This window comes from Myotis yumanensis, unplaced genomic scaffold (genome assembly GCF_028538775.1).
Source record: "Myotis yumanensis isolate MYYU_CA2020_CCGP unplaced genomic scaffold, mMyoYum1.0.hap1 SCAF_14, whole genome shotgun sequence".
Taxonomy (NCBI): Eukaryota; Metazoa; Chordata; class Mammalia; order Chiroptera; family Vespertilionidae; genus Myotis; species Myotis yumanensis.
This window is the reverse complement of record NW_027223765.1, coordinates 35347619-35371614: the sequence shown is the minus strand read 5'-3', so window position 1 is coordinate 35371614 and position 23996 is coordinate 35347619. Positions and strand designations below refer to the sequence as shown.

General features: G+C 46.6%; 1 protein-coding gene across 1 annotated transcript in view; it reads right to left on the bottom strand.

Moving 5' to 3' along the window:
* ATP2B2 (ATPase plasma membrane Ca2+ transporting 2) overlaps positions 1–5326 on the bottom strand; it is a 369370-nt gene extending 364044 nt beyond the window's left edge. Inside the window, exon 1 of the mRNA XM_070433633.1 lies at positions 5184–5326. The gene's annotated coding sequence lies outside the window, so the exon portion shown is untranslated. The remainder of the gene's footprint in view (positions 1–5183) is intronic.
* Between the last annotated feature and the right edge of the window lie 18670 nt (positions 5327–23996).

Genomic DNA, 23996 nt, shown 5'->3' with positions numbered 1-23996 from the left:
ACTGGTATTAACTTTGGGGAAGGGAACTCATTCTTCTCTGAAATCATAAACATTCACTTTCTCTTTGGTTCACTGTTGTTATACATTGAATTGTGTCCTCTCCAAAAGACATGTGGGAGTACCTGTGAATTTGACCTTATTTGGAAATAGGGTCTTTGCAGATGTAATCAGGATGAGGTCATACTTGATTAGGGTGGGCTCTATTTCAATATGACTGGTGTCCTTATAAGGAGAGAGAAATTTGTAAATAGAGACACACATACAAAGAAGACAGAGGCAGAAATGGGAGTAATGTAGCTACAAGCTAAGGAGCAGCAAAGGTTGCTGGCAACCATCAGAAGTTAGGAAGAGGGAAAAGGATTCTTCCCTGCAGATTTTGGTGAGAGTGTGGACCTTCTGACACCTTGATTTAGGATTACTAGCTTCCAGAACTGTGAGAGAATAAGTTTTGGTTGTTTTACGCTCCTCAATTTGTGATAATTTGTTACAGCAGCCCTAGGAAACTAATACAGTTGTGTATTGATCATCTACTATGTTCCAGACTCACTGGGGATGACATTAAACGAAACAGGAATTCAGAACCTAACTGGTTCAGTCTGATGGATCTGGCTTAGTTATAACTCTGTTCTAGCAAAAGTAAATACTAACCAAGTAGTGGTTTGAACAAATTCTAGCTCAGCTCCCTTAAAATGCTGTGTAACCTTGGAGAAGTTGCTTTCCCTGTCTGGGCCAATCTTTTTCCTTTTCTGTGAAATCAAGGAGTTGGCCCACTTACTCTCAAAGGGAAGGAGTACCTTAACTTTAAAGTTCTATGACTTGCTGGGGTGAGGACAGGTGGGAAGGGGCAGAGACAGCATACTTCCATACTCCTCCTCACTACTTCCTTTATGGGGCTTTTACACTCTGGGCCATTCATTATTCTCCTGCCCTAATCACCCCAGTGCCAGGTACTAGACAACTAGGGACAGCCCCTATGTCCCAGAGCCACTGAAGTTATTCAAACCAAGCAATGCTAAACCTGTAAACCCACCTTTCCCAATCCTTTCTGAAGAAACCAAAATAAAGGCTCCTGCCCATGTTTTCCCCTGCTCCCTGTGCCTTGTGACCAACCCCAGTGCTTCCTCCCATTTGCTCCCTCTTCCCCATTGTGTGGTGTCTCTCCTCCTCTACCACTTCCCACCTCTACTTTTTCCTCCCTCCCAGGATTGGCTACATTAATTTGTGAGACCCAGTACAGAATGAAAATGTGCCCCCCCTGCCCCCTGGCGAAAAATTATTAAGCATTTCAATATGGCAACCACAGAGCATTAAATCACATGGCCCTTCTCAACACAGGCCCCTGTGTGACTGACGGCACAAGCCACAAACTCCTTCCTCCTTCCCATCAACCATCAGGTTTTCTTCTACTTCTCAGACCTTTCTAGTCTGATTTTCCAATCCCCAGACCCCAATAATTGACCCCCTTTTTTGGCTCTCTATTAATGGGTTCAAATTTTTAGCTACCATAAAGATTTGATAATTCCACTTCATTGGGGAGGGAGGAAAGGAGACCAAGCTGAATTAATGAAAAGTTGAGAAATGAGACATTACTAAAAAATATAGTTTTGTTATTCCCAGATTTATATGGTGACAGTGATGACATAGAGAGGAGGGAAGGAAAGGAAGTTAGAGCTTTTTAAATGTGATTTAACAGAGCAAAGATTTAACGTATAAGCATATTCTTTATTTGCAAATGGTGCTACTAAAAACCCTCTCCCTTAAGTAGGTTAATATTTCTCTTGTTGGCGATCACTTTGCCGGGTGAAACCTTTTTGCTGCTACAGATGCTGGCAAAATTCTTCTGCAGTGACTCTATATAACAAAATGATTTCCCTGACCTTGCAGGCAATCTCTGGTATAGATCAGGCACTAGAAAATCTTGTCAAAGGGAAATCTAGTACAACAAATTCTCTGCTCCTGGCCCACAGAATAGCCCATCTTTAGAGCATCCTTCTGAAATGCCAAGCTCATCGAATGCCATAGCACACTACTCCTGGACTGAATATCCACTGTCTCCTACTGTTTCAGACATAACTCATGTCTGGTCACAAGTGGATCCAGATCTATTTTGAGTTGGTATCCCCAAACAGTGCACATACCCCACACCTTCAGACCTTAGCAACCTGGGCCTGGAATGCTCTCCCTTTAATCTGCACAGTCTGTCAAAATCCTAACTCATGTCTCAAGGTCCAGATCAAAGGTCCCCCCTCCAGGAAGCTGCCTCTGATTCATCCAGGCAGAATCTGTTCCTCCATCTGCACCCCATGGCACATCTATGAAGCATTTGTATTCCTGCTTAACAGTTGTCTATGTGCCTCTTTGAGAGAGAAAGAGAGTAGCCTTGGGCCCTATTTCTGGTAAGGCAGTGCAGCCCAGGAGTTAAGTTGCAGAAGGGGCTCCACTAGTAACCAGATGCACACAGATAGTAAACCAGCTTCACAACACTGTGCGGATTCAATCAGATGATAACCCTAAAGTGTTTAGCACAGAGCCTGGCAAAAAACAAGCTCAAAATATTAACAGTTCTCCCTGGACACTGGGGTGGACACATAAGGTCACAGGATAGCCACATACCCCAATTTAGTTGAATGGTCCTGGTTTTAACTATATAATAAAAGCCTAAGCAACAATCATGACCAGTCAATTGCTCGACCAGTTGACCAGTCACTATGATGCACACAGACCACCAGGGGGGAGACGCTCAATGCAGGAGCTGCCTCCTGGTGGTCAGTGCGTTCCCAAAGCGGGAGCGCTGCTCAGCCAGAAGCCAGGCTCATGACTGGCAAGTGCAGCTGTGGCAGCAGGAGCCTCTCCCACCTCCACGGCAGTGCTACTGAGTGGCAGCAATGGCAGGCACAGCAGGCGGGATGAGCAGGAGCAGGGCGGTGCCCAAACCCAGCTCGGGCTCCTCCCTGGCCACTGCTACAGCCCTCAGGGGATGTTGGACTGCGGGTTTCAGCCAATTCCCACAGGCCATCTGCGGGATCCGGCTGAGACTAGCAGTCCGACAACCCCAGAGGGATCCCAGATTTCGAGAAAGAGCAGGCCAGGCTGAGGGACCCCACCAGTGCATGAATCCGTGCACCGGGCCTCTAGTTATTAATAATGTCCTTTCTCATTCTTGAAATTGTCTCAGTTTGGATGACAAATTATATGGTCATCCTAAACAGTTGGGAGGAGGTCTGTTTTATTTACCCATGTCCCTGGCTCATCAAACTGTGCTTAGCACATATTAAGTACTTAATAAAAATTTGTCACATGAATGAATGTGTCTCCGGTGCCTAGCAAATGTCTGGCACCTGGTAGATGCATCATATCTGCCAGATATGGCCAATCTCTCTGTATTTCTAAGCACCTCTTGACTCAGAGAAGGCATAAATCAAGGTTTGGTGAGTGAGTGAATGAATGAATGAATGAGACCCCCCTACCCCCAACCCACACCATCTCCTCTGCTCCAATAGTGCCTCAGGGGGAAGAAATGACATCTCACAGAGGTAGGAGAAGAGTGGGTCAGATGGATGAGATGAAAATGATGCTCCTCCCATGGTACTGCATGGAGAGGGGGTCTTTTCCTGGAGCCGCAGCAGAGCCTTGTCTTCATTTCCCAAATAGAAATTAGGTTTCCCCATGGAAGCAGCAGGAAGCCACAGCTTAAGTTAGCCTGGCCAGTGGGCCAGCAGGCTCTTGAGTGTGCTGGAACCCTTGCCTCCACCCAACACTCCATATACTAGTATAGCACAGGTGCTCAGGGTTCCAACAGGCACTGCCTGCCTCCCAACAGCCCACAGAGCCACAGGGGTGAACCCACATAAATCTAGGAGCCAGAAGCAGAAGGAAAAGGATGGGAAAGATTTTTTTCCCTTCCAGGCTCAGAAAGGAAATTCACATGTTGTAGCCAAAAATTTTTGGACGCAAACCATGCACTAGGCATGAATGGTAAGAACTTAAAGAACATTAACTCAGCTATCAGACCAACTCTATGAGGTAGCTACCCTCATTTTACACATGGATAAAGTGAGTCAGGGAGGGGCAATGACTTGTCAGAGGTCACAGAGATAGTAAGAGACAGAGTGTCCTCAGAGCCATATCCCCCAGGTGTAGGAACCAAACAGAAGTCTTCTCCATCACTCCCAACCCATTATAATGAGAAAGCCCAGTTCTTGCTCCTCTCAGGCTGGCTGTGTGACCTTGAGTCTGGCTAACTCTCTCTGAACCTCATTTCCCTTTTCCAAGGCTAATAATGTTCTAGGAGGCCAGGGCACACCCCAAGGCCAGGACATCCCTTCCTCCTGAGACCATAGGAGGCTTCAGGGTGACCAAGCCCTGGGTGAGTCCAGATGTCCAGGAACATATCAATCCATCATGGGGGTCTGGGGCAGGATACCAGCCTGAGCCCACTTCCTGAAGGAGCCTTTAAAGCAGAGCTGAAAATTTAAGCTGCGGATCTGAGAACCCAAGGCAGTGTGGGGCTTCAGAGCTATGTGTCACTAGGTGAGGGACTCCTCCAAGAGCAACCCTTCCCCACCCCCACTGTGATTAGAGAGGAGCTATGGGCAGGGTGAAGGGCTTGAGGAAAAGGCAAAGCTGGAGATGCAGAGAGCACCTGGTGGAGGGGAGGGTACACCAGTGCACACTTGGACTCAGGGGAGAAGCCACCTTTGGAGAGAGAAGCCCCCAGCCCAGGGTCACAGTCCACAGCTCTAGTCATGTTCCTGACCTGCAGGAATCGGAGCCTGGATAAAGGGGGGAGGGGGGTAGTACCAGAGAGAGACCAGGCAGAGAAGTCAAGCCAACTGGGAAGGAGAAAATTAGGAGGATTCTAGCACCCTGATTGCCCCCTAATTCCAGGGCTGCTCGCAGCCGCAACCGGAAAGTTTGCGCGCTGAAGGCGCGCTGAGCGTCCCCTCCCGGCGTCCACAGGCGCCGGGTCCGCAGGCGCCCACCCCGGCCCGCGTCACTCGCCGCCTGGTGCCCGCTCAAGGTCACTGCTGACAAGGCGCCTGCCTGCGCGGGGCAAGGGGACCCAGGACGTGCACCGGCTGGAGCTCTGGTCCGCAGGGATTCCCGGGGCTGAGTACCTATGGAAAGGAAGCCAGGGGAGAGGGGAGGAGGCCCAGAGTCCGGACCCGAGGCCCCTGCCTCACCTGCGCCGGCTCCGCGAGCGAGATGCTGCCGCTGCCGCCGCCACTGGTGCGCGCCCGGCCCGGCCCGGCCCCGCTGCGGCTGAGATACTCTGCCGCGGCTGCCCGCGCTTGCCTCGCCGCGGCCCCTCAGCTGCCCGCCTGCCTTCCTCCCTCCGCCGCCGCCTCTGCCGCCGCTGCACTGCGCTCCGCCCGCCTCCCTCCCCTCCCCGCTCCCTCCTCCCCGCTCCCTCCTCCCTGCGCACTACCCCTTTGCCCTCCCCAAACTCTGCATGGAGAGCGCCCTACAGGACCGGAGCGCGTTGTCCAGCCCGCTCCCTCCACCAAGCGCACACGTGGGGCGGCCAGCAAAGGGGTCTCTGGGCTCTTCTGGGTGTCTTCTCCAGGAACTTCTATCGGAACCTGCCTCTTACCCCACTCCACCCCCACCATCAGCCCGGCCCTTGGAGACACCTCTCCCCACCCTTTCCCCTGGTTCAGGGTGCTCCAGCCCCATCCAGGCTCCCCAATACAACTGGAACCTGTGTGGCTAAGGTCACACAGTGTGGGGTGAATTGAGGTGTGGAGCCGGCATATGAGAAGACATAGTTTTGGTGGACTGACTCTGAGAAAGGATGGGGGCAGGGCAGGGGTACCTGTTGGTCCCTGGCTTCTGGCCTCTAACCTGGCTTATGGCCTAGGGCCTGGAGGAGACCAGGACAGAGCCCCAGCCTGAGAAGAAAAGCAAAAAACCCAGGCACACACTGTAAGCACCTCCCCAAAGCAGGTTTCCCCTCCTTGGCACAGGCCCCAGGTCGCTGAAAAGCCTTGCTTCACCAGGAAGCCCGGCCACCTGACTCCCAGCGCCTTGGTCTGCTCCATGCTATCAATTAATCATGCCTGCTTTATTTATTTATTGGCTTTATAAAAAGCCAAATGCACTGCTCTGCTGGCAGGAAGAGAAGATGGGCCTCCATGGGGGTGGGGGTGGGGGGCAAGGAGGGGCTGACCATGGGAATCCCCCTCCCCAGGCCTTGGTTTGGTGAATGAGGAGCCTGGGGAAATGCTGGGCTCTGGGTGTCTGGATCACCTGCTTTCTGGAAATGGCTGGGATCTTGCCACTATTCATGAAGCCAAAATTCATCATGGCCTGTGCTCTGCAGCCCTGGGATAGGGCAGAGGATATTCACTCTTGGGGGCTTATGCTTAGAAAACAGAGGGGGAGCCTGGAGGTCAGTGATCAGAAGGAAATCCAACGGGTGTGAGAGGAAGTATCTCCAGGCTCTTCTTGGCTCAGAGCACTCCATTCTCACTGCTCCACACCTGGCTTGGCAGGTGGCTCTGCAACTCCTGCTGTGGCCCTGTCCTCTCTCTGAGGTGCCCAGAGGACATCTCTCCATGGATGCCCCGGCAACCCACATTTCTTCCCACCTCCCCCATCCCAGCTAATGACACTGCAGTGCCTCCAGATGGCCAGCTCCAGGCACTCCCATCACCAAGTCCTTACTTATGTCCCCTCTGGCCCACAGTCCCCTAGAATCTGCTCTCAGCCCTCTGTTGAAGGGCTCTTCTCCAGGCACCTAATACCTCTCTTCTGGATTCTCACAGTGTCATCCTCTCTACCGCATCCTACTGCCACACTAGCCTTCATGAAGCCAGAAACAGATCATGTCCCCTCCTGCTCTAAAACCTTTCATAGCTCCCTACTGCCCTCAGAAGTACTATAGTTTTAGGCTGCCATTCAAGACCTTTCATGCTCTGGCCCCTTTCCCACCTTAGTTTACAGTGCCCCTTTTGGGCACACATTTAGCACTCTACTGTGTTTGTCTCTCATCTGTTCCTTGGATGAAAATGCCTTCTCCCTCTCTCAACCAGTCTCTGCCCAGTCATGGTGCCAAGACTTAGCTTTAGTTACTATCTCTTTTATGAAACCTTCAGAAACCAGCAGGCAATTTGAAAAGGCAAAAGGAATGGGTGTGAAAAGTTGTAAAACATGAGACAACTCAGTGCAAAAGTGAATGACACACAAAAGTCCCAGTGACAAAACTCATCAGCTATGTGACCTTAGACATGCCCTTGATCTCTCTGAGCCTATCAGTTCATCTGTTAAAAGGGGGAAAAATTCCATAGCCTCCTTAAGGATAAACACTCAACAAATGGTAGCTCTAGTTGTTCTTGAGCACCTACTGTGTGCTGAGGTTCTAGGACTTGTAAGGATGATGTGGTAGGGACGGCAAGCTCAAATGCCTATAAGGATTTGGCAATACTGAGGTGGGCTGGTCTAACTGATGGCTTTCTTTCCTGGAATCTACCAATAAGAAAAAGCAATAATGTATGTGAGGTGACACTGGCTTGGTTTGGGCAGGTGATAAGGAGTGGTGGGGACTGTGTCACTGACCCTGTTATAGCCATTACTTAGGCCCACTTGAATGTGGCCAAGAAGGGATAAGAGCCTAGCTTAACAGTTTTCTTTCTTTCTTTCTTTCTTTCTTTCTTTCTTTCTTTCTTTCTTTCTTTCTTCCTTCCTTCCTTCCTTCCTTCCTTCCTTCCTTCCTTTTCTTTTCCTTTCTTTCTTTTCTTTTCTTTTCTTTTCTTTTCTTTTCTTTTCTTTCTTTCTTTCTTTCTTTCTTTCTTTCTTTCTTTCTTTCTTGCTTTCTTCTTTCTTTTTCTTTCTTTCTCTCTCTCTCTCTCTCTCTCTCTCTCTCTCTCTCTCTCTCTTTCTTTCTTTTCAAGAGAAGCCTGACATCTGAAATTTTATATGAATACTCTTGATCTTTAAATGTTATCAACTAATTTTTAAAAATTTAGAGCTCTAAGAGGACCAAACAAGATAGCTGTGGTAGATCTCTGGCCAGCAGGTTGGCAGCTTTTGACCTTTGGGTTAGAAGGAGAAAGATCAATGTTATCTATTTACACACAGACACACACTCCCCCTTCTCTCTCTGGCAGAATGTGGTCATGGCCACCTCAGAGGCACAAAGGGTCATGGGAATGAAGTGGAAGTAGTACTTCAGTGTAGCCGACAGGAGTGGGGGGGGGGGCAGGGGAGAGGGTGGAGGGTGGAATCAGCTGAGGCATTCGGATCAGAAACAGAGTGGAAGGCATACTGCTACACGTGGGAACTTAGACAAGCTACTTCTCCACCATGAGCCTCAGTTTCCTCATCTGATAATGGGCAGGGGAGGGTGAGGAATTACTCAGATGTGGCTAAGTTTTATGAGGTGATAGGGGTGTGAAGTGAGGACACAGGTGGTCACACTGATCATTCAGAAGCACATCTGGGAGTGAGGGAGCTGGAATAACCTGGATACCCAGGAGAAGTCCCACTCCGCTAAAAACAGGGCCCTGACAACACTTTTGAACTTGAAGACTTCTTAAAAGATGTAACTGGCAGCAAATTATGAGGGAAACAGCCTCTTTCCTCTGGGGGAAGAGAAAGAAGATATGAGGAAGTGACTGGCGTTTGGCCAGCTAGTGAGCATGTCATCTCTGAGTTCATAAGAAGAGAAAGAAGCATGGGTCCCTGCTGGCCTGTTAGAGGGGCAGGGGTCCGAAATGGCCAACAACAAAACTGGGCATGATGGTGTCAGCTCAGGGCCTGTCAAAGTCCCTCAAAAGTATTTTTGATGGGATGGGAATAAAGCTGACTTTACTTTCCAATTCTCCACAATGACCATGTTTTACTACTTTAGTCACAAAGTCATTAAATGCATACACTCAAAATGATCAACCTACTAAGCAAAAAGGAGGAGACATTGAAATAAGTCAATGAGCAAGGTGTTCATCAGATGGAAGCCACCTTGAAAACAATGTTACTAAACTGTACTTTTACCTCATACCTGGAGAACATGTTAGCAGAATCTGTAAAGAGATTCCTGAGGCTGACTCATGTCTCCAGAATTGGAATCTCCAAAGGGAAGAGGTTGGAAATGTGTATTTGACATCTACTCCACCCATCCCCATCCAATGAACTAGAAAGTTGGGATGACTCTGAGCTGAGCAGGGGATAAAGGAAAGAACAAGCCAGACGCCGTCCAGTAAGGGGCTCTCAATGCAGCCAGGAAAACCCACTCTTCCAAAACAAGGCAGCCAGACACACTTGAGACCAAAAGTGCAACCAGTGGAGACTTAACAGGGATTTCCTCAGGGGAGGTTGTAGGCAGAGAGCAGAACAGTCTACCCTACATATTCCAGGCCCTGTTAGACTCTTACACAATAACAATGCTACCATACTTAACTTGTGCAGTTTTAAAATTTAAATGAGAAGGAAAAACACCAAGTGCTGAAGCAGCACAGGGGAGGAACAATTAATCCTCTAGACAGTGAGTGAGAAAGACTTCAGGGGTGGAATTTTAGCTTCATTTTGAAGCAAGTGTACAAATAATAGGAAAAAGAGCTAACCTCTATTAAGTGTTGATGAATAATCTTAGTATTTTTTTTTAAAGATTTTTTATTGATTTCTAGAGAGAGAGGAACAGAGAGGAAGAGAGAGAGAGAGAGACATATATGTGAGAGTGGAACATTGATCAGCTGCCTCCTACACGAGGAGATTGAGCCCACAACCCAGGCATGTTCCCTGACTGGGAATTGAACCAGCAACCTTTTGGTACACAGGACGTTGCCCAACCAACTGAGCCACATCAGCCAGGCTTATTCTTAGTATTTTAAATATGCTGATTTCATCCTCCCAACAATTCTGTAAGGCAAGTGTTTGTTAGCAGATGCTACTGATGCCCCTCCACCCCCCGCCCTCTACCTGGCAGGTAACACCCAGCTTCTGGCTCTGTGGGTATGGCTTCTCACACCTGCCTCTTTCTGCAGATACTGGCTTTGGTTGGTGGGAACCTCTAGGTGGCAATAACCTCTATGGAGCAATTCACCCTCCAGCTCCCCCTGGGATCAGGCTGAGGGTGGACTTCTTCAGAAACCACATCTTTCCTGAGTTCCTTCTCCCTCTTTCCCCTATAGATTTCTCCAGAGAGCACTCCCTCAATTCAATTCCATGCACCAGAATGCCCATTTCAGGCTCTATTTCTGGGGAATCAGACCTCAGATCATTTTGTAGTTGAGCAAATGAAGGCATGCACAGTGAAGACACTGATCGAGAGAGGAAGAGCAGGCCAGCTACCGTTTCTCCACCCCCAGGAAGATGTCTCAAGAGGAGGAGAAAGCAGGAGCAAGGGCATTTCAGGGAAAGAAATGGGTGATGAGAAGCAGAGGTGAGGGATCTGATGTGGCTGGAGTACGGGTGTGTGAAGAGCGACATGGAATGAGAGGCAAGAAGGAAGATGACCATAGATGGTCTTGGGTCCCATGCAGAGAATTCATCCATTCATTTATTTGACATGTGTGTACCTATTGTGAGCCAGGCCTTAGCACGGTGTGAAGGATTTGAAGATGAGTGTGTATAAATTCTTTTCCTTTGAAAGGGCTGGTGGGATAGCAAGGGGGTCAGAAAGGGGATAGGTCCACACAAGCTCAGGTTTGCACAGACCTAGATGCTAAGAAAGCAAAGGTGGCGATTTTAGCTGAGTAGGTAGGCACAGAGCCCTTCCTTGAAATAAAAGGAGGGAGGATAGAAATAAGGGAAATGTATTCAATTCCACTTCTTCATGAAAGAGAATGACTCTAGGGCTGAACATTGACCAACATGGCGAGGAGAGACAAAACTGATTCCTCCATGGGCTGTGTTTATCCAGATGAAATTCATCCTGGACCAAGAGCCTGTTCTGTCCTGTGGTTCTGCAGATGCAATCCTTCAGCTTCAGACAGGGGGTCTCCGTCTCACTTGGAAGCAAGTGTTTGATGGAAAATGCTGGGGATTCAAATTGACTGTGGATTTAATATATGCCAGAGGTGGCTGCTGTAAAAACGAATGCAGTTGGAGGCAGGGAACCCTGTCACATCAGGAACTGTGGAGAATGCACAGGAGAGAGTGGATGGTTTCCAGGCCCTGCCTATGGACTAGGATGTATTCTGTGAGACTAGGGAGGGTACAATAGGGCCACCCAGAGATCAGACTGTAGACCTGACAAGGATGCCTTCCCATAGAGTGAAGCGGAACCCCTTCACTGAGTCGGAAGGGGCACCAGTATTCTCTGGGGCTTCCTCCAGCCTGGACCCAGGAAGGGATCTAAACCAGACCTTGAAGTATGTTAGGACCCCAACAAGTGAGAGGAAGTGGGTGTGGGTTAGGAGAGCAGCAGAGCTGGGGGAGAGAGGAGGAATGACATTTTGCCTATAAATATGTGGTTTTTAAATGTCATCTTGGGAGAAAATACAGCAACCTTTGGATGGTGAGATTCTGAATGGCATCTGAAAAAGGCACTGGCTAGTGCCCCACTACTTGCCCTTGGCAAAAACGTGCCACAGTTTGCCTGAGAATTTCTGTCTGACTTGGAAGCCTCCCAGAGCAAACCAGACCTGCAGCCCTCAACAAGCAACTGGTGGTGTTTACGTTCTCCAGCCCCACATCCCTCAGGCAGAACCTGAGCCTGCTTGTCTATATCAGCTCTCAGATGACTCTGTGGGAATCAGCTCTGGTTGTCTTAGATAATCATTAAGCACCTACTGTGTACTAGACACTATTCTAAGTTCTACAGACAGAGAAGGGAGCAAAGACTAAATTTCTGAGCTCTTGAAGTTTATATTAGTGAGGAAATCAGATACTAAATAAACATATATCAGGCAGTGATAAAAAGCTAAGCTAAAAAAAAACGAAGCTAGATAGAGAATGACTGAGGTTATTTTAAATGTTAGTAATTAAATGAGATAATTCATACCAAGTGTTAAGTGTATTGCATGGCACACAATAAACATTTAATAAATATTTGCTAATAAAATCTCGCCATCATCCTCATCATATTCTCTCCCTACCTAACCCTGCCATTTGCTTATTGATTCAGTTGTGAAATATATATTTGTTTGTCCTCAATGCCACACCCTCTGCTTGGTGCTGGGGATACTTTGATGAGCAAAACAAACATTATCTTGACTTTTCTGTACTCATAGTGTGGTGGAGGAGAAGAACAACAAATAAAAACAAATATTGTTATATATTTGCATCCTGAAATAAGTCCTTGTAAGGGGAAATTGTGAGCACTGTGAAGGAAGGAATGCAATTAGGTTTGTACAGTCACAAAGGCTCCTCTGATGAGGGATGCTTGGACTGAAGACTAAAGCAGAGTTAATAATGTGCAGAGGTAAAAAATATTCAGGAAAGAGGGGAGAGCATGAGCAAAGGTCCTGGGGTGGGGAAGGAGAGGAAGATTCAGAAAGAAGTGTGGTTAGAGCAGAGAGAGAGCAAGGGAGGTTGTGGGCAGGAAGAGGTAGGTAGGGGCCATATCATGCCAGGCCATTCTACCATTTATTGAATGCCAATCAAAACGTCAGTCTCTGTTTTAAGCACTTCATAAGCATTATTTCTTTAAGCCTCAAGCAGCTTTTTGAGGTGATTACCTTTACTATACATTTTGTACTCAAAGAAGCAAAATAACTTGCCAAATCATTTATTTGCAAGTGAATGCACAGTGACTTCACCTGGTCAGTGGCGAAGTCAGCATTTGACTCCAGATCTCTCTGACTCCAGTGCCAAACTAGAATAGTAATCTCTATCTTTATCTTAAAAGCAACATGGTACAGTGATTCAAGATATTTATGTTGGGGGAAAATGGGTTTCTAAAGGTACCCAGGACTTCTCTACTATTTCTTGCAATTGCATGCCAATCTACAATTATTTCAAAATAAAGAGTTTAAATAATCAGCAAAAAGTAATCAGGAGCCCTTGAGAGTTACTAAGCAAGAAGGTGATCTGATCAGAATGGCATTTTGTAAAGATCTCAAGCAAAGAGGAGAAACTGAGATAATACAGATGAGAGATGGTGCTGGCTTGGATCCCCCATGCAGCAGTGGAGGTGGTGGGGAATACAGAGAAAAAGGAAATGTTTGGGAGGTTTATGGTGACTAGCCACGGGAGTGAGGGACAGGAAGAGGACAGTAAGGCTGATGAAAGCCCAGAGAACCATGCCCCAATTCTCAGCCCTGTGTCTAGCTTCCTGGGAATTTGGAGTGTTGTCACTTCCCTGAAGCTCAGTGATGTCATGGACAAAATGAGAAGACGAAGTGGCCTAGACAGGTTTAAGGTCCACCTCAGCTTGAGAAAATGTCACACTGTGCCACCAGCTGCATCAGGAACCCAGAAAGACCACACAGTGCATACCGCGTCCTATTTAATGCGATACTGTTGTTGTTTTCTGTGTCCATGCAGGCTCCCTACCGAAAATGAATGTCTGAGACAGATAGAAGCACCTGGCACAGGGTCTGCTAGGAGGATAGGCTTCAGAAGTGTTTGTTAAATGCTGGTCAGCCCCTAAAAGTGGCCTGATGTGTAAAAAGAGCTGATAGTCAGGAACTGGCCCAGACTTGTAAAAATATCTCTAGGGTCAACAGAAAAAGTTTTTTTCCATTGCAGAGTCTTCAGTGCAGAGTGGACAACAAAGGCAGGGCAAAGTGCCCTTGCTGTCTTACTGAAAAAAGAAAGAATAATAAGACTTCAACTCCACTCTCTCTGTAAAAGGAAGGAACCTCCCAGTGGACATGAAACAGTGGGGTCAATGAGCCGTGAAGTCCAAGAGAGGAGAGGGGAGGCCAGTCCCCGAGGGCTCTTGAGCATCCAGGGTCTAAAGTGGAGCACCCAGTCCTGAAAATGCCCACGTTCACTGCAGAGCCACAGGCTGGGTCCTGAGACATCTGGGGAGACTCTGGGAGAAATGCCAGAAGGTTGGAGGCAGGGAAGTTGTATCTTCATTTTCAAACGCAGAAACATGTGACACCTGGGAATCCAGAGCCCTGTGTGCTTGAAGGTTAACACTGTGACGAGAGGGATGAATGTGATGCTGGGGCCCTGCCCTGTGCCAGGCCCCACTGCAAGCACTTTGGGGTCACAGTCATAAAGGGCCAGGCTCTGTTTTAAAGGAGCTTGCAGTAGGTTGGGGGTCAGAGACATACTGTGCATTCAGAGCAGAGAGGGAAGCCAGTTTTACTTGTTTAAGGATATCTTGGAAAGTATCATGGGGGAGGTGGGTTTAAATCACATTTATACCATAAAACCTTAATCAGTAAACTAGTTTGGTATTGGCACATAAAGAGACAGGCATACCAATGGAACAGATTAGTCCAGAAATAAGCTCAAATCTGTACAGGAGATTGGTATGTGATAAAGGCAATATCTCAAATCAGTGGGGAAAAATGCGCTTGTTAATAAATTAGGTTGAGATGAATGCGTAGTCCTTTGGAAAAAGAGATGGTTGGATCCATACACCACACTATACACTAAGTGGATCAAGTAGATAAAAATTCTGATTTAGTAGCAAAAACATAAATCCATAAAGTATCAAAATAAAACAAATTTCTTTAAGACCTTGGAATGGGTAAGTATTTCTAGCATTCAAAATCCAAAAGCCAAAATAATAAAATTGGTACTTTTATCAAGATTTTTAAAAAACCTTTTAAATTTCTATGTGGGAAAACAAAAACATAAGTAAAATCACAAGAGGCAAATGACAAATTGGGAAAAAGGTGTATCTTATATCACAGACCAGGTAATTGCTGCAATATACAAAGAGCTTCTAGAAATCAAGATAAAAAAGACCAGCAACAGCAACATAATAAATATGGGCTAAGGACATGAACAGGCAGTTCCCCCCAAAATAAACCCAAAAGGCTCTTAAATATATGAAAAAGCTACTTAGTCCCACTCTTAAGACACATGTAATTTAAAAGTAAATTGACAATTGATTCAAAAGTCTGTCGGTGAACTTTGGGGAATAGGTACTCTCAATATAATGACGGGAGATTTGCAATAATTGTCAAAATAACAAATGCAGCTATTCTTTGGCCCAGCAATCCCACTTGCAGAAACTTGTTCTACAAATACAACAGCCCACACATGCAACATTATTCCTGTAGCATTGTCCAGAACAACAAAGGCTGGGATGACCCCAAATGTCTATCAGCTGGAGCTATGGTAAATCAGATGGAACATTTACACAATGGAATACTCTGCAGCTGTATAAAGAATGAGGAAGTTCTGTAGTGATTGGAAAAGAGCTCCAGGATATATTGTGAAATTTAAAAAAAAAAAAGCAAATACAAAACAGTCTGTATCAGCATATGCAGCATTTTATCTTTTAAAAAACATTTTTTAATTTTTTTGAAAATTTTCAAATTTTATTGAGATATAATTTGTCTACCATAAGGTTCAACTGTGACAATTCAATGGCTTTTTGTATATTTACAGAGTTGTGCAACCATCACTATAATCTAATTTTATAACATTCTCAACATCCTCAAAAGAAGCCTTAGTACTCTACCTTTTGTATAAGAAAGGGGGGTGGCAAGAAAGTAGACACACGCATATATGTATACACATATACATATATTTACTCACACACAAAGACATGTCCACACACACATACAACACATACTTGCATAGACTCTAGAAGGGTACCTGAGACACACTAACACAAGTATGATTGGGAATCATAGAGTTGTGTGATGTGGTTGGAGCTGAGAGTGCACGGGAAGAGCTTGTGGGAAATGAACTGGGCCAAGCCAACTGGGGCCAGATTGTTTAAGGCTTTAAATACCAGGCTAACAACTTTGGATTTTATCTCATAAAGTCTGGCATTGTCCAACAGAACTTTCAGTGATGAGGGAACTATTCTATATTTGTGCTGCTCAATATGGCACCACACGTGACTGTTGAGCACTTGAGATGTGGCTCATGTGACTAAGGAAGTGCATTTTAAATTTTATTTAACTTTAATAATTTAGATCTAAGTAGTCACCTGTGGTTAGAGGCTACTGTACTGAACAGCACTGCACAGACTCTGGGGAGTATTGGAAGGTTTTGCATGTGGGGAGTGTGACACAGTTTGATTTAGTTGGAAGAAGTTTGTGAAGGATGGAGACAGTTGGTGGAGAATGACTATCACAAGGTCATACAGAGAAGGGGGGGACCCTGACCCAGAGGAGGGGCCCAAGGCTGGATAGGAAGGGATGTATTGGAGAAACTTGTAGAAGGGGAAGTAGATAAGATGATGGATGATGAGGGTGAGGGAAATGAGAGGAGGACTCTGCAGTTCTAGCTGGAGTAGTTAAGGGGTGGTGAGAACATGAATGGAGGGCCCCTGGGGGGAGGCGGGGAGCAGGAGTGGGTGGGGCCACTAATAAGCTCACAGTGGGTCTCACAGCCTCAGAACAACCGAGGGCATTTACATTTAGAATATAATCTCAGAGCAGAGGAGGCCGCCAAGGTCTGGCCGCTGCCCACCTCTCCAGGCTCATCTTCTCCCACTTTCCCAGCTTCAGCTAGTACCACTCACACTGGCCTCCCCTTATCCCAACACACCAAACTCTCTCCCACCTCAGGGCCTTTGCACTAGGTCGGGGGTCAGAGACATACTGTGCACTTATCATAGGGCCTGGCACATAGTAGGGCTCAAAAAATATTTGGTGATGAATAAAGAAGGCAAAAGGAGGAAAGAATGAAAGAAGCTTCTTATATCCAGCTTCCCCAAGAGAATTTTCCAGAGACCTGGGGAGGCACACTGTTCTGTGCTGAGAACATGGGCGGGCTCCAGTCAGGGGCAAGGTCCTGGTCTTCCCAGCGTTTCCTGGCCAACAGCAGGGATGGTCTGGAAGATCCAGTTCACATGATCCCCACAAAGCCACTATTCCTTGCTGAATAGCATGGCATGCCATCAAAGTAAGAACCGAACTTCCTCAGAAAGCACCCCCAAGGAGGAGAGACCAATGTAAGCACCCTGTCTGCCAGTGAAAAATGACGGCAAAGAGAGAACCAGGCTCTGGTACCAAACTGCCCGGTGTTCAATGCCTGGCTGACCAGCTGTGGGAGTTTGAACCTTTGTTTTCTCATCTGAAAACTGGTGGTTGTAATACCTGTTTTAGTTGTTAGGAGTAGAGATAATGAATATAAAAGACTTGACATACAGTAGGTCTACAGTAAACGTTTTCTATCAGAAAATCCTATGACTTGCGAGGCCTCAGCCCCCAAATAAAAAAAAAATGTAGTGGAGAGGCCAATGGGGCAGGGGTGAGTGTATTCTGCCTAGAAATGACATGTCAGGGTCAGTGATGATGATGATGATGATAATAAAATAACAACAACAACAATAATACCAATGGCAATTATATAGTATTTATGTGCTACAGTTTTAAGCGGTTTGCTTTTATCAGCTCATTTATCATTTATTCTTCACAACAGCCAAATGAGATAGATTCTATTTCACAGATGAGGAAACTGAGACAGAGAGAGGTTGAGAAACTTGCCCAAGATCACTGTAAGCAACTGGCAACTGGCCTAACCATGCTTTCAGCCAAGACTTTCTCCTGGTCTTCAGGAAATATAACCACCATGTATAGGGCCCACCTCCACCCCTGAGCCAAAGAACTGGATCCTAAAGGGGTTGTGCGTCAGTCATTCTGTTTGGCCCTATGTTTGTCAGGTGAGAACAGGGGTACTAGGCAGGTGGCTGGAGCAGAAACATGGGACAGGCTGATTCAGAAGTAGCCAAGATCCCAGGCTTCAGAGTGAGAAGGCCTGGCTGATGGGCAAGCTGCTTCCCTTCTGAGCCTCAGTCTCCACATCTGTAGGAAAGGGGATATTATGCTCACTTTGCAGGACGGTAAAATACTAAGCCTGCTCCATATAGGCCAAGTTTCTATGGCAGGCTGGTGGCATGGTATTGGGGGTTTGGAGGGTGTGGAGACAGGAGAAGGAGTTGTGGAGGAACCTGGAATGGGGCCAGAGCCCAAGCACAAGCACAGAGTCCCTCACCTCTCTGCCTACCTGGGATTAAGCCAGAGACTGGGCCCTGGGGAAAACTTCCTTAGGAGGAGAAATGTAAAATTTGCCAATGCCCTGATTATGACTACATAAAATTATGTATACATGTGGAATAGATAAAAAAAATAGAGAATGAAAACAATTTTGTGTTTTGTCTTGTTTTATTTTTTCCTTTAATGCTGTTTTAGCATTTGAAGGAAAGTAAATCAGAAGAGAATGAATTGTGATGGCCTCTGTCCTCTCGGGCTTCCTCTTGTACTTTCTGCCCAATATGGGCATCTTCTTCCAGACTGTGGAATGCAGCACTGCTTCCTCAACATGAGAATTGCCAGGACCAAATCCTGTATTTCTACCAACTTGTATGAGGAAATCTGAAGGTAACAGGGAGCTGTGGGTGGGCTTAAGTAGCTGTCACTTCGACCAAGTGACAGAGATGCATTTCTGTAAGAGCTTCTGCAACTCCATGCCACTTCCTGCAACCAACACTCATGAATGCACAGGCCACATTTGTGGCCCTGGGACCAAAGTTCTGTCCTCTAGGTTTCCACACTTCCCTGCAGTGGCTGCCACCTACAACCTGATGTAACACAACCTGAAGTCTTCATTCAATGAAGTTCAAGGCTTCATTCAGGTCCTGTGAAATAACTCAGTGACCAACTTTTTATGTCTGTGAGAAATTTGATAAAACAAGTGCCCCTATAGTTTGTCCCAGGAAAGAAGAATGGGACAGAAGTAGGGCATTTAGGTGCTAGGGTCAGGAAGGCAGATATGGAGTCGATAGAAAAGTGAACATTCTCATGGTCAGAGCTGCCCAGTGACCAAATGGTCTTCCTTAAGTCACTCAGCAGAGCTGCTTAATAAAGCTGTCTCCCCAAGTTTTCAAACAGCCCTGGGCCAAGTAGTTGTTGGCCAAGTCTAGTAGCATATCAGAGGTTTTGTTCCAAACCACAGGGCTCTCCTAGATAAAAATGGATCATCTCTCTTCCAACTCTGTAACTCCAAATTGTGGTCATTGTATTCAGAACAGACCTTTTAAAGATTTGCTAAGAGCAGATGAAGACCTGTTAACAATACCCACTTATTAAAGGTAGTTTGTTGAATTCTGAGTTGTTTCTTCCTTTTTTCTCTCTTTTCTTTTGTTTTGCTTCCTACTGTTTATATTTATTATCCCCTCTGGGATTCCAATAGACCAAAAACTAAGTTGACAAGGAAAAAAAAAAGAACTCTGAATAATGGGTTCTCTGTGGGGTAGAGGAAATGTTCATTTCAAAAATGACCTGAAAGCATGGTGAGACAGTCCTCGTTTCTCAAAGATGAGGCAAAATCTAAATGACTTTCTTGGGTGTCCAAGAAACTTTTGTGAGAGGCAGTCAATAAATTGAGTCACATTTATAAGGCATCTCCTGTCTTCACCTCTCACTATAAAAGTAGCTGTTTTTCCTAGTCCAGTGCTTGCTCCCTGAGCAATACCACACAAAGATGACAGCACATGTATTCCTTTGTCTATATCTGACCCTTTACATCCTTTCTCCCTGCCCATGTTCCCGCATATTCTCAGGCCCCACCTCTTCTTTGTCTTGAAGCCCCTTGACCATCTGTGCTCACAGAACATCTGGACCACAGTGGAGAAGGCACTGGGGTTGGAGTTAAAAAGCAAGCCCATGTTTGAATGATGGTTTTGCTACTTGGTGGCTATGTGAACTTGGATAAGTGGTTGACTACACTCAGCTTCAGTTTCCTCATCTGCTAAGTGGAGTTATTAATTTCTGCCTCTCTGCAGTGTTGGGAAGAGGGCATGAGGGGAAAGCTGGAAAATCCCCTCATGCAGTACCTGGCACATACAGCTACTCAGTAAGCCAGGGTAGGTTTATCCTGGGCCATCTCCTGGTCAACCCTTGGTTCTATGGCATAGTAACTAGGGTGCTCCAAACAGTCCAGGGGCTCACCTGCATTTGCTAGCTCCCCTTGTCATTGACTTGGGGCTGCATGACTACTCTGGCTGATGGACTGTGAGCCAAGGGAATGTGTGCATTTCTAGGCTGACACAGATAAGAGCTGATGCACCTCCTCCCTCTTTTCCCTCTGTGCCATGGAGATTTGTGGGGCTATAAGTACAGATGACAGAACCAGGAAGATCCTGAGTCACCGGATGGAAAAGAGACTTTGCATGAACAAAAAATATACCTTTTTAATACCAAGCCACCAAGATGTCAAAAGTCTGTCTGTTCTGTTAATTAATACCTAGTAAATCAAGTGACAAACATTTATTGAGCAGTTACATATACCTATGTCTATGATTATGTCTTTATTTACCTACCTACCTACCTACCTACCTATAAATCAATCATCTATTCAAGGATTGCACCAGGTGCCCAGGGTACAGCAGTGATCAAGTTGTGTACAGCAGGACTGCATGTACTGCAGTAGTAGGGAAGACAGGGCCTAAGGTGGGTGAATGAGGCAGGGTCAAACTTTCCCTGGAAAAATCCTACTGTTGCAATGGTTTAGGTCCAGTCAAGTGTGAAAAACAGTGAACCAGACTAGAGGGAGAAACAAAAGGCAAGTATGTGCACAGGGGTCTGGTTGTTCCAAGATTTTGAGGTGATGACTACAGCCCTAGAGGTGGTGGTAACGACTCATGTGCTTCTGCTTGTCTGCATGGGCAACTGTTCTCATGTGAAGACGTTCCAGGTGCCACTCATGCTCATGGATGTTTCCGTAGGTGGAGCTCAGGTGAGGTAGGCTCCAAATTCGCATCCTAATGAAATTAATAAGATGTAATTCCATTGGCTGGGTGTCCAACGTCCTCAGGGGGATCAGAAGCAGTGGTCACTGATAGGCAAGATGCAGTTTATTTGAGATGTTTCCATCCAGTACACTTTCCTTGTGGGATTGGGTGGTGATCCAGTTTTCATCACTGCAGTGGTGCCCTCATCCATCCAATGACCATTTATGAAAGCCTACTATGTGCCAGGCCTAACCTGGGAACTAAGGGGTGAAGAGAAAAAAAGGCAGCATCACTTAGATCCAGATGTCCAAAGTCAGCTGCCCTGGTATTGGACACAAGGGTGAGCTTGGAGCTAATCAACATCCCATTATGCCCCATAGGTGAGCCTAAGGGCATATAGATCCCACCATGCGAAATTTACTCAAGACACAGAGTCTACAAACAAACTCAGAAGCTTCGTGACTGCTGGGTGCTTGCTTCTTAGTTTCCAAAGAGCTTTTTCGTGTGAGAGTGATGCCTCCATTTTACAAGTTAGGAAGCCAATACTCAGAGAAGTCACACAACCAGTTGAAGAGAATGTCAAGACCCAAGCCCACGTCTCTTAATTCCTAACTCAGGGTTCTTTCCAGTTTACCAGGAAGGAAACAAAACCTCACATCCACCTGAATAGAGAAGACCAGTCCTGCCCCTAACACTATAGCCTCCTGTTTACACAAAGGAGCACCGAACCCTAAATTTAGCAAAAAGGGCCACATCTCTGGCTCGCCTCATGTTCCAAAGTGCTGAGGATGTTCCAAGCATCCTGGAGGCACTGGAATGTAAGGTACTATTTGCAGCCTGAATACATGAATCATTTAAAGGCTCAGATCCAGTTTGGAGAGTGGTTGGGTATCCACTCATCCATCCTCACAAAGCACACTCCAGATCGATGTTTGCCTCAGAGTCAAAATCAGAAACACAGCTGGCCCTACCAGGCAGGCCATTATTGGGAGCAGCTGAAGTGAAAGGATTTGGAGATCTCGGATTCTGAACAGAGGGCCAGCTCACTTTGATAATGCCTGATAATAGAACCCTGTATGCACCAAGCATTCAGAGTACGCAACGCACCTTCACACACATTATCTTACAAAAATCCTTCCAGCAACCCTGTGGGAGAGGAGTCACACCAGCTCCATGTGCAGATGAGGTTCAGAGTGATTCAGACAGCCACACAGCTAGTCAGTGGAGCAGTCACAGCAAATGGGGTTAGTGCTCCCTTGGCTGCTCTTCCTGCAGAACTATGCTCCTGTTGTCTTCAGGTTGGCCATACAAGGGTTCAACAAAGGCCCTCCCTGCACCTGCCCCTATTGTCCTCACCCATGGTTGGGTGTGACATTGTGACATGTCCGGCACATAGGGTAGGGTTGTTGATGCACATTACATGTATTCGTGGATCAGTCTATCTGCCCTTCTTCATGCCATAGAGCCATAAGCTATCAGGGACATGGCCCATAGGGAAGTGACCTCATTCTACCCTGCTCTTCCCAACTTCCTCCATATGAGCCATGAAATCCCCTGGGACTGTGCTTTGGAGAGAATGGTGGGTAAAGATGGTTTGGGGCCAAATGCAGGGGCCCTGGCCAGAGGAGCCAGTGGGTAGGTGATGGGCAAGGATGGATACACTGGTTCCAGTTGTGTCGTGGAAAGACCCGTCTGGCTGCATTGCAGGGGCTAGAATGGAAGAGATGAGAGTGCAGGAGATGCTGTGTGAAGCTGGGACACTCAGCCAGGTGGTGTGGCCTGGAGGATGGTGGGTCAACAGGCCTCAGACAGGTGCTAGAGAAAGGACTCAGCCCAGCTAAGCAAAGATCCAGTGTTTACAGACAAATTTAATGGCACCACTCTTGCTGGGTGCAAGATTGCTTTGCCTGGAGGTCTCAGAGAATCAATTTCCCTTGCACAGGATGCCAGCCCTGCCAGGTTATTGTCGTAGCTCCTCACTGGGTTTTTCTGACCTCCCTCTTGATTCTTCTCATTCCTCCCTTAGAGCTGGATTCACACAATATCTCCCCAGCTCATTCATTTCAGTAACATCTAGGGGCCTTTCTCTTGGGTAAATTACTGGGGGATGGCGAGGGGAGAAGAAAAAGAAAAAGCTGGGCTATTTCACAACCAGCAAGGTGAGCCCAACCAAATGAACTCCTCCAGCCCACAAACAGATTTCAGCACTTATATTTAATGAGGTGGTATTTTCTGTACCACAGATCAGGCTGCTTGGATGGAAGAAAGCCACATAAATGCTCTGGGCCTCAGTTTCCTCATCTGTAAAATGAAGGGAGTAGTAACAGTACATCACACAGAACCCTGAGTAAGCCATGCAAGGAAGGGTTTAGCCTGGAGCCCAGCACACAGTTAGGTCTCAACAAATGTAGGACGTGCTGGGACCACTGTGTAGATGCAGGCTGCATACCAAAATGCAGGCTGTTCTGCTGGTTCGTGGTGCTATTTCTCACACTTTAGCCTACCTAAAAGTCATCTGAGGATACTGTGAAAATCTACAACCTACAGATTGTTAAATCTTCCTGCACCCCGCCCTCAGAATCTGGGATGGGGTCTGGGAACCTACGCTTTTGTGAACTCCTTGTGGGTTGCTCTGGATCCCACAGACCATGCTGTGAAAAGGCACAATGTAGGTCAGCAGATGTATCCTCAGTTATCCCACAGCTATGAAGTGGCCTTTGAGAAGGAGATCATGCCAGGCCAAGTCCACATCCTTCTGTGATGAGGTGACAGGACAGGGAACTGAGAATGAAGGTGGCCTCCGGAATGTGTTCTCCATTGAGTGGGTAAGAAGGAACAAGAGAAGACAGGACATTCAGGGCCATGCAGGTACAGGGACATTTCCTCACTTGCCTAAATTACAGACAGGTGTGGCTCTGCCTCAATGCTGCAGGCCCAACGGGACAGTCATCTCTTTTTAACTCAGCTCTGCTTTAGGTTGGTTTTGATCACTTAATCAACAAACACAACTTGAGTTCCTCCTTGGTGCCTGGACATAGATGTGTTTGGTGTCAGGCTCTGTGGCAACAAACGCATTGTGACCTTAAACTCGTCATTTCTATAAAGCAGCTGTAAAAGGGAAAACAACTGCACATATTTTAGAGAGCTGCAGTGAGGATTCAATGAGATAATGCATGTAAAGTGTTCAGCCCAGGGCCTGGCCCACTGAATGCTAGGCTTTTCCTGTAGCATGTGCTTCACC